A 10,182-nucleotide genomic window follows, 5' to 3' on the forward strand; every position below is an offset into this window, starting at 1 on the left:
GAGTCCCTCTGGGTGTCTGCAGTCTGTACTCAAAAGCCTTTTGGAACAGATGTTAGTATTGAATATTCAAAGCGGTTCTGCTATCTGGGATGTGTAACCATTGTAAATATGTAATTCTGTCAAAATACCTGACTATATTCAAAATGTTAAAGTAGGTAATTATAGCAATTCAAATTGTAGTTAATGGTTTATTGTGTCACCTTTGTGTTAAAGTATAAAACTATGTCAGAGATTGAATTTCTTCTGCTCCCTCTCTCCATCTCCTGGAAGTTTGCTTTGTGAATAAAGACTTCTATATATCCCAATTATAACTTCCACTTGGCTCAGTTTTAGTCACTTGCAACAAGTTGGCTGAAAATACAAAATTAGGTGGGAAAGTGAACTTGGGATGTAACAGAGCCTGCAGAAGATATAGACAAGTAAAGCGAGAGGGCAATGTGAGGAAACTTGAGGTTATGGAGTTTGGTAGGAAGAATACAAAAATGGAATGCTTCGTTTAGTAAGAAACTTGTAAATGATCATCAGACAAAAACAACATTTAGGACTCAAGTGGAGAGAAATTTCTTGATACGCAGGATTGTAAACTGATGGAGATGTACAAACTGAGGGCAAACTCAAGTTGGAGGAGAAGCAACACCTTATATTCCATCAGGGTCGCCTCCAACGTGTGATGCCATGACCATCAATCTATCTAACTGCCAATAATTTCTCCCTTCCCTCTTTATCTCTTTTTTCCATTCCATGGTCCATTGTCCTCTTTTATTAGATCATTTCCCCTTCATCCCTTTACCTCTTGCTCCTATCCCCTCCCAGCTTCTTACTTCCTCCCTCCTTCCCCGTCTACCTACCTTCCCACTTACCTATCACCTGCCAACGTCCTGCTTCATCCCCCTCTCCCCAACCTATCATCCCACTCACATGATCTCACTTATCACTTGCCAGCTTGTACTCCTTCTCCACCGCCCCCACCATCCTCTCATTCTGCTTTCTGCCCCCTTCCCTTCCAGTCCTGATGAAGGGAGTTGGCCCAAAACATCGATTGCTTATTGATTCCCCACCCCTGGCCCCTATAGATCCTGCCTGACTTGTTGAGTTCTTCCAGCACTTTGGGTGCACTGCTCAAGATCTCCAGCATCTGCAGGAACTCTGGTGTTTGAGATTTACAACCCATGTGTCAAAAAAGGAATTTTACTTTGGAGGGCCACGGAGCACATTCCATTCTGAGAACTATTGGATTTTAGGCACTATAGAGTTTTGGACAGAAAGGAAAATGGAAGATTTTGGGATGAGGTGTCAAGACGCACATGAACACGTAATCAGTCATGATTTTGAATGGTGGAGCAGCAACAAGCTGACTCTCCCTTGACTCCATTTCTTCCCTCTCAGGCAGATTTTATGGATCTGAATAAAAACAAGACATGCTCAGTGCTTTTATGGATTTTCTCTCTTTTTTCACCTTGTGCCTATACATACCTGTTCAGAGGGGAAAAAAGGTATTGGTTTGTTGCTATAATGAACAATAGTGAGATCAGACTGCTCCATTCAACTTCTCAATTTATGTCCATCTAGTCTGTTCTGGTTCCAAATTTTATCGGTACTGTTCTCATATACATTTTTAATTAGGTTGACAGCTTGCCATATTTGGAACTTGCCAGCTTTTACAGATTTTGTTAGCAGTTTGTGTCCAAATGAGTCAAATGCAATTAACAGTAAAGGGTCCTGGTAGCTAAGCTTGGTATCTGCCATTATGGTATGTAGGATGAAATATAGTTGTTTCTTCTTGGGATTGCAATGTTTCAACTTGTGTGCAAAACTCAGTTTAGCATTGTTACCAAATTATCAGGGAGAGGGGGAGGGTGAATTTTCAGAAAGTGGGGAGTGGAGTACTGTCAAAAACCAGGAGCAGGGAGATTAGAGTTAAAATACGCGTTTAGAGTGATCATATTCTGACTGTGGACTGGTTCAAATGAGGGCAGTCAGACAATTAGGCCCAGTGCCAACATTTGAAGGGATTACAGCAGTGACTTGGATGGCAGATCACAGGGCGTTGGCAGTTATCAACAAACTCCCTTCCCAATTCTCCATCACACTTTCTCCCATTTTCATGGCATTCTATGTGGCTACTTACCTATGTCAGGCTGCTGTTTATTGACTACAGCTCAGTGTTCAACACAATCATTCCCGCATTTCTAGTCAACAAGCTCCAAACTGGGCCTCTGTACCTCTCTCTGCAAATGGATCCTTGACTTCCCCACCGGCAGACCAGTCTGTGCTGATCTGAAATAACATCTCCTCCTCATTGACAATCAACACTGGCACACTTCAACTTTGTTGGCTGACTTTCTGATGGTGATAAGGAGACATATAGTAGCAAGGTAGATCAGCTGGTTGACCATAAGATATAGGAGCAGAAGTAGGCCATTCAGCCCATCAAGTCTGCTCCACCGTTCAATCATGGGTATTCAATTGCTCCACCATTCAATCATGATTCTTCCAGTCATCCCCACTCCCCTGTCTTCTCCCCATACCCTTTGATGCCCTGGCTAATCAAGAACCTATCTATCTCTGCCTCAAATGCACACAATGACTTGGCCTCCACAGCTGCTCGTGGCAACAAATTCCACAGATTTACCACCCTCTGACTGATGTAATTTCGCCGTATCTCAGTTCTAAATGGATGTCCTTCAATGGTTGATTGGTGGCGTAGCAACAATCTTGTACTCAATGTCAGTAAGACCAAGGAATTGATTACAAACTTCAGAAAGGGTAAGTTGAGGAAACACACACTAGTCCTCATTGAGGATTCAGAAGTGGTAAAGGGTGAGCAGTTGCAAGTTCCTGAGTGTCAACATCTCTGAAGACCTGTTCTGGGCCCAATATATTGATGTAATTACAAAGAAAGCACCACAGCAATTATACTTCATTATGAGTTTGAGGAGAATTGATATGTCGCAAATTTCTAGAAATGGAGAGCATTCCAACTGGTTGCAAACCTGTCTGGTATGGAGGGACCTCTGCACAGGATCGGGAAAAAGTTGTTTTTTTCCTTTCTGTTTACACAATTTATTTAATATAATTATATACATATTTATTTCTTATTGTAATTTACAGTTTTTATTATTACGTACTGCAATGTACTGCGGCCGCTAAACAACAAATTTCATGACATATGCCATTGATTAAACCTGATTCTGATTTTCATTCTGGTGACTCATCGCTACCTTACTTTAAGGGTATAAATGTGTTGAAAGCAATTCAGAGATTTACTAGACTACAAACTAGAATGGAATGGTTGTCTCATGAAGGAAAATTAGATAAATTAAGCTTGTACCTACAGGAGTTTCGAAAAGTGATAAGTGACTTTTATGGAATCAACTAAGGTCCATGACAGGGTGAACATATAGAGACATATAACCATATAATAATTACAGCACTGAAACAGGCCATCTTGGCCCTTCTAGACCGTGCTGAACTCTTACCCTATCCTATTCCCACCGACCTGCTCAGCCCATAACCCTCCATTCCTTTCCTGTCCATATATCTATCCAATTTAACTTTAAATAACAAATAGAACCTGCCTCAACCACTTCTGCTGGAAGCTCGTTCCACACAGCTACCACTCTCTGAGCAAAGAAGTTCCCCCTCATGTCACCCCTAAACTTTTGTCCTCTAATTCTCAACCCATGCCCTCCTGTTTGAATCTTCCCCACTCTCAATGGAAAAAGTCTAACCACATCAACTCTATCAATCCCCCTCATAATTTTAAACACCTCTATCAAGTCTCCCCTCAACCTTCTATGCTCCAAAGAATAAAGACCTAACTTGTTCAACCTTTCTCTGTAACTTAGGAGATGAAAGCCAGGCAACATTTTAGTAAACCTCCTCTGTACTCTCTCAATTTTATTGACATCCTTCCTATAATTCGGTGACCAGAACTGTATACAATACTCCAGATTTGGCCTTACCAATGCCTTATACAAATTCAACATTACATCCCAACTCCTATACACAATGCTCTGATTAATAAAGGCCAGCAAACCAAAAGCTTTCTTCACCACCCTATCCACATGAGATTCCATCTTCAGGGAACTATGCACCATTATTCCTAGATCCCTCTGTTCTAAAGCATTCTTTAATGCCCTACCATTTACCATGTATGTCCTACTTTGATTAGTTCTACCAAAATGTAGCACCTCACATTTTTCAGCATTAAACTCCATCTGCCATCTTTCAGCCCACTCTTCTAACTGTCCTAAATCTCTCTGCAAGTCTTGAAAACCTACCTCATCTTAGTATCATCTGCATACTTACTAATCCAATTTACCATCTAGATCATTAATATATATGACAAACATCATTGGACCCAGTACAGATCCCTGAGGCACACCGCTACACACCATCCTCCAATCTGACACACAGTTATCCACCACTACTCTCTGGCATCTCCCATCTAGCCACTGCTGAATCCATTTTACTACTTCCACATTAATGCCTAACAATTGAACCTTCCTAACTAACTTTCCGTGTGGAACCTTGTCAAAGGCCTTACTGAAGTCCATATAGACAACATCCTCCGCTTTACCCCAGTCAATGTTCTTAGTAACCTCATCAAAAAATTCAATAAGATTTGTCAAACATGAGCTTCCACGCACAAATCCATGTTGACTGTTCCTAATCAGAACCTGTCTATCCAGAAAATTATATATACCGTCTCTAAGAATACTTTCCATCAATTTACCCACCACTGACATCAAACTCACAGGCCGATAATTGCCAGGTTACTCTTAGAACCCTTTTAAAACAATGGAACCACATGAGCAATACGCCAATCCTCCAGTACCATTCCCATTTCTAATGACATTTGAAATATTTCTGTCAGAGCCCCTGTTATTTCTACATTAACTTCCCTCAAAGTCCTAGGGAATATCCTGTCCAGACCCGGAGACTTATCCACTTTTATATTCCTTAAAAGTGTCAGTACTTCCTCTTCTTTAATTGTCATACTTTCCATAACTACCCTATTCGTTTCCTTTACCTTACACAATTCAATATCTTTCTCCTTAGTGAATACCGAAGAAAAGAAATTGTTCAAAATCTCCCCCATCTCTTTTGGTTCCGCACATAGCCGTCCAGTCTGATTCTCTAAGGGACCAATTATATCCCTCACTATCCTTTTGCCACTAACATAACTGTAGAAACCCTTTGGATTTATCTTCACCTTACTTGCCAAAGCAGCCTCGTATCTTCTTTTAGCTTTTCTAATTTCTTTCTTAAGATTCTTTTTACATTCTTTATATTCCTCGAGTACCTCATTAACTCCAAGCTGCCTATATTTATTGAAGATCTCTCTCTTTTTCTGAACCAAGTTTCTAATATCTCTTGAAAACCATGGCTCTCTCAAACTTTTAACCTTCCCTTTCAACCTAATAGGAACATAAAGATTCTGAACCCTCAAAATTTCACCTTTAAATGACCTCCATTTCTCTGTTACATCCTTCCCATAAAACAAATTTTCCCAATCCACTCCTTCTAAATCCTTTCGCAGCTCCTCAAAGTTAGCCTTTCTCCAATCAAAAATCTCAATCCTAGGTCCAGTCCTATCCTTCTCCATAATTACACTGAAACTAATTGTATTGTGATCACTGGACCCGAAGTGCTCTCCAACAAATACCTCCGTCACCTGCCCTGTCTTATTCCCTAACAGGAGATCCAACACTGCTCCTTCTCTAGTTGGTACCTCTATGTATTGCTTCAAAAAACTATCCTGCACACATTTTACAAACTCCAAACCATCCAGCCCTTTTACAGAATGGTCTTCCCAGTCTATGTGTGGAAAATTAAAATCTCCCACAATCACAACCTTGTGCTTACTACAAATATCTGCTAGCTCCTTACAAATTTGCTCCTCCAGTTCTCGGTCCTCATTAGATGGTCTATAATACACCCCTATAAGCAACACAACACCTTTCCTATTCCTCAATTCCACCCAAATAGCCTCCCTAGATGAGTCCACTAATCTATCCTGCCAGAGCACTGCTGTTACATAATCTCTGACAAGCAATGCAACACCTCCCCCTCTTGCTCTTCCTATTCTATTCTATCTTTACCTTCCCCCCACCCCCAGCTTTCTCCAGGGATCGATCACTGTCCATTTGTCCCTCCCCACTAATCTCCCTCCTGGCACTTATCCCTGCAAGCGGCCAAAGTGCTACTCCTGCCCGTTCACCTCCATTCAGGGCCCCAAACAGTCCTTCCGGGTAAGGCGACACTTCACCTGCGAATCTGCTGGGGTTTTCTATTGATTCCGGTGCTCTTGATGTGGCCTCCTCTGCACTGGAGAGAGCCACCATAAACTGGAGGACCGCTTCGTTGAACACCTCTGCTCCATCCACCAAAAGCAGAATATCTCGGTGGCCCAACGTTTTAGTTCCAATTCCCATTCCAACATGTCGGTCTATGGCCTCGTGCCAAGATGAGGCCACCCTCAGGATGGAGGAGCAACAGTTTATATTCCATCTGGGTAGCCTCCAACCTGATGCTATGAACATTGATTTCTCCTTCCAGTTAAAAAACATTTCCCTCCCCCTCCCATCCTTATTCTCCATTCTGTCCTCTTACTTCTTCTCGCCTGCCTGTAAGCTCACCCACGGTCCCTTCCTCCTGCAGTCCACTCTCCTCTCCTATCAGATTCCTTCCTCTCCAGCCCTTTATCTTTCCTACCCACTGGCTTCACCAATCATCTGCTAGTTAATCCCCCTTCACATCCTCCCACCTTTTTATTCTGGGATCTTCCCCTTCCTTTCCAGTCCTGAAGAAGAGTCTTGGCCCGAAACAACAATAGCTTATTCATTTCCATATATGCTGCCTGACTTGCTGAGTTCCTCCAGCATTTTGTGTATGTTGCTTCAGATTTCCAGCATCTGCAGACTTTCTCATGTTTATGAATACAAAGGGGATGTTTCCTCTTGCTGGACAATGTTCCGGTAAGATGGTGGCGTGCTCAGATGCAGTGGTTCCTCTGGGGTCAACCAAAGATGTTATTGAATTTTTTTAAAACAATCACAAGACCCTGCTGGATATTAAGAACTTAAAGTACCCCATCAGCAAGTTGCTCGTTGGCAGAGAAACTGAAGGATTTGAACTTGGTGTGGACCGCTATGCTGCCTGTGACAGACGTACGTCGATGCACAAAGAAAGAGCGCAGTCTAGCAGCGGGGATCATCCTAGTTGCTTCATTTGTAATTACAAGACCCGGTTGTACATTGGTGTTGTGGAATGTTGCAGGTCCAATTCAATGGTTTATTGACGAATGGTGGGGGTGGACAGTACCTTGTTCATAGCGAGGACTAAGCCTCAGGCCACAGTGTCGCCCGTTTGCAGCCGCCCAGAGAGAGGCATCGGAGTCAGACGCTACACCGGAGTACCAGAGGCAGTGTGGCGCAGCCTCCATGCTGGAGTCAGTGCTGCTCCCAGTGTTCACACAGCAGAATACAAGCTGTATTGTGTTCAACTGCAGACTGCTGCAACATTGATGGAGATGAGAGGACATACAGGAGCAAAATACACCAGCTAGTTGAGTGGTGTAGCAGCAACAACATTGCGCTCCACGTCAGTAAGACCAAAGAGCTGATTGTGTACTTCAGAGGGTAGAATGAGGGAACCTGAACCACTCCTCATAAAGGGATCAGAAGTGGAGGGAGTGAACAATTTCAAGTTCCCGGGTGTCAAGATCTTTCAGGATCTAACCTCATCCCAACCTTACCTCAAGTTGGGTAAGTCACTGGGACTGGACGGGATGTACCCCAGGCTACTGTGGGAATTGAGGGAGGAGTTTGCTGAGCCTCTGGCAATGATCTTTGCATCATCAATAAGGACAGGAGAGGTTCCTGAGGATTGGAAAGTTGCAGATGTTGTTCCCTTATTCAAGAAAGGGAGGAGGGATAGCCCAGGAAATTATAGACCAGGGACTCTTACTTCAGTGGTTAGTAAGTTAATGGAGAAGATCCTGAGAGGCAGGATTTATGAACATTTAGAGAGACATAATATGATGAGGAAGAGTCAGCATGGCTTTGTCAAAGGCAGGTGTGCATAACAAGCTTGACTGAATTTGTTGAGGATGTGACTAAACACATTGATGAAGGAAGAGCGGTAGATGTAGTGTATATGGATTTCAGCAAGGCATTTGATAAGGTACCCCATGCAAGGCTTATTGATAAAGTAAGGAGGCATGGGATCCAAGGGAACATTGCTTTGTGGATCCAGAACTGGCTTGCTCACAGAAGGCAAAGAGTGGTTGTAGACAGGTCATATTCTGCATGGAGGCCGGTGACTAGTGGTGTGCCTCAGGAATCTGTTCTGGGACCCCTACTCTTTGTGATTTTTATAAATGACCTGGATGAGGAAGTGGAGGGATGGGTTAGTAAATTTGCTGATGACACAAAGGTTGGGGGTGTTGTGGATAGTGTGGAGGGCTGCCAGAGGTTACAACGGGACATTGATGGGATGCAAAACTGGGCTGAGAAGTGGCAGATGGAGTTCAACCCAGGTAAGTGTGAGGTGGTTCATTTTGGTCTGTCAAATTTGATGGCAGAATGTAGCATTAATGGTAAGACTCTTGGCAGTGTGGAGGATCAGAGGGATCTTGGGGTCTGAGTCCATAGCTCGGACTCAAAGCTGCTATGCAGGTTGGCTCTGTGGTTAAGAAGGCATACGGTGCATTGGCCTTCATCAATCATGTTTAAGAGCCAAGAGGTAATATTGCAGCTATATAGGACCCTGGTCAGACCCCACTTGGAGTACTGTGCTCTGTTCTGGTCGCCCCACTACAGGAATGACATGGAAAGCATAGAAAAGGTGCAGAGGAGATTTACAAGGATGTTGCCTGGATTGGGGAGTATGCCTTATGAGAATAGGTTGCGTGAACTCGGCCTTTTCTCCCTGGAGCGATGGAGGATGAGAGGTGACCTGATAGAGGTGTAGAAGATAATGAGAGGCATTGATCATGTGGATAGTCAGAGGCTTTTCCCCAGGGCTGAAATGGCTAGCACAAGAGGGCATAGTTTTAAGGTGCTCGGAAAAAGGTACAGAGGAGATGTCAGGGCTAAGTTTTTTTACGCAGAGAATGGTGAGTGCGTGGAATGGGCTGCCAGCGGCGATGGTGGAGGCGGAAATGATAGGGTCTTTTAAGAGACAGCTGGATGGCTACATGGAGCTTTGAAAAGTAGAGGGCTATGGGTAAAGCCTAGGTAGTTCTAAGGTAGAGACATGTTCGGTACAGCTTTGTGGGCCAAAGGGCCTGTATTGTGCTGTAGGTTTTCTATGTTTCTATATCAATGCAGCTATAAAGAAGGCAAGACAGTGGCTATATTTCATTTGGAGTTTGAAGAGATTTGGTTTGTCACTCAAGACACTCGAAGACTTCTACAGATGTACTGTGGAGATCATTCTGACCATCATTCAGGACCTCCGTTACCCAGGTCATGCCTTGTTCTCATTGTTACTGCCAGGATGGAGGTACAGAAACCTGAAGGCATACACTCAGCGATTCTTCCCCTCTGCCATACAAGTCCAAAATGGACATTGAACTCATGTACACTACCTCACTTTTATTATTTCTGATTTTGCACTATTTTTAATGTAACTATTTAATATACATATATATGCTTACTATAATTGATTTGCTTACCTTTTTTCTATATTATCCTGTATTGCTGCTGCTAAGTCAACAAACTTCACAACATATGCCAGTGATATTAAACCTGATTCTGATTCTAATACATTCATGAACTCAGGGAGTTGGACCATTTTTTTGTGCGTGACTATTTTACAGCTATCTTCTATGTGCTTGTATGCACCTTGTGCGGTGCATGACAGTTTTGTGCCTTAGACCCAGAGTAATGCTGTTTCATTTGGCTGTATTCATGTACGGTTGAATGACATTTAAACTTGAACTTAGACTTAAAGGCCTTTTTAAAACAGCAATGAATCATTTCCCCTGAAATTGCATCTTTGGAACCATCTTCCTCAAATGACAGTAGTTGAAGAATAAATATTTCATATGTAAAAATACTGAGATATTGAAAATCCAGTTGACCATAAGACACCATTGAGCACACCTGCAAAGAGAGCCGACACAAGAAATACCCACCATCTAGGCTATGCTCTCTTCTCGCTGCTACTACC

This window comes from Mobula hypostoma, chromosome 2, assembly GCF_963921235.1.
Source record: "Mobula hypostoma chromosome 2, sMobHyp1.1, whole genome shotgun sequence".
NCBI lineage: Eukaryota > Metazoa > Chordata > Chondrichthyes > Myliobatiformes > Myliobatidae > Mobula > Mobula hypostoma.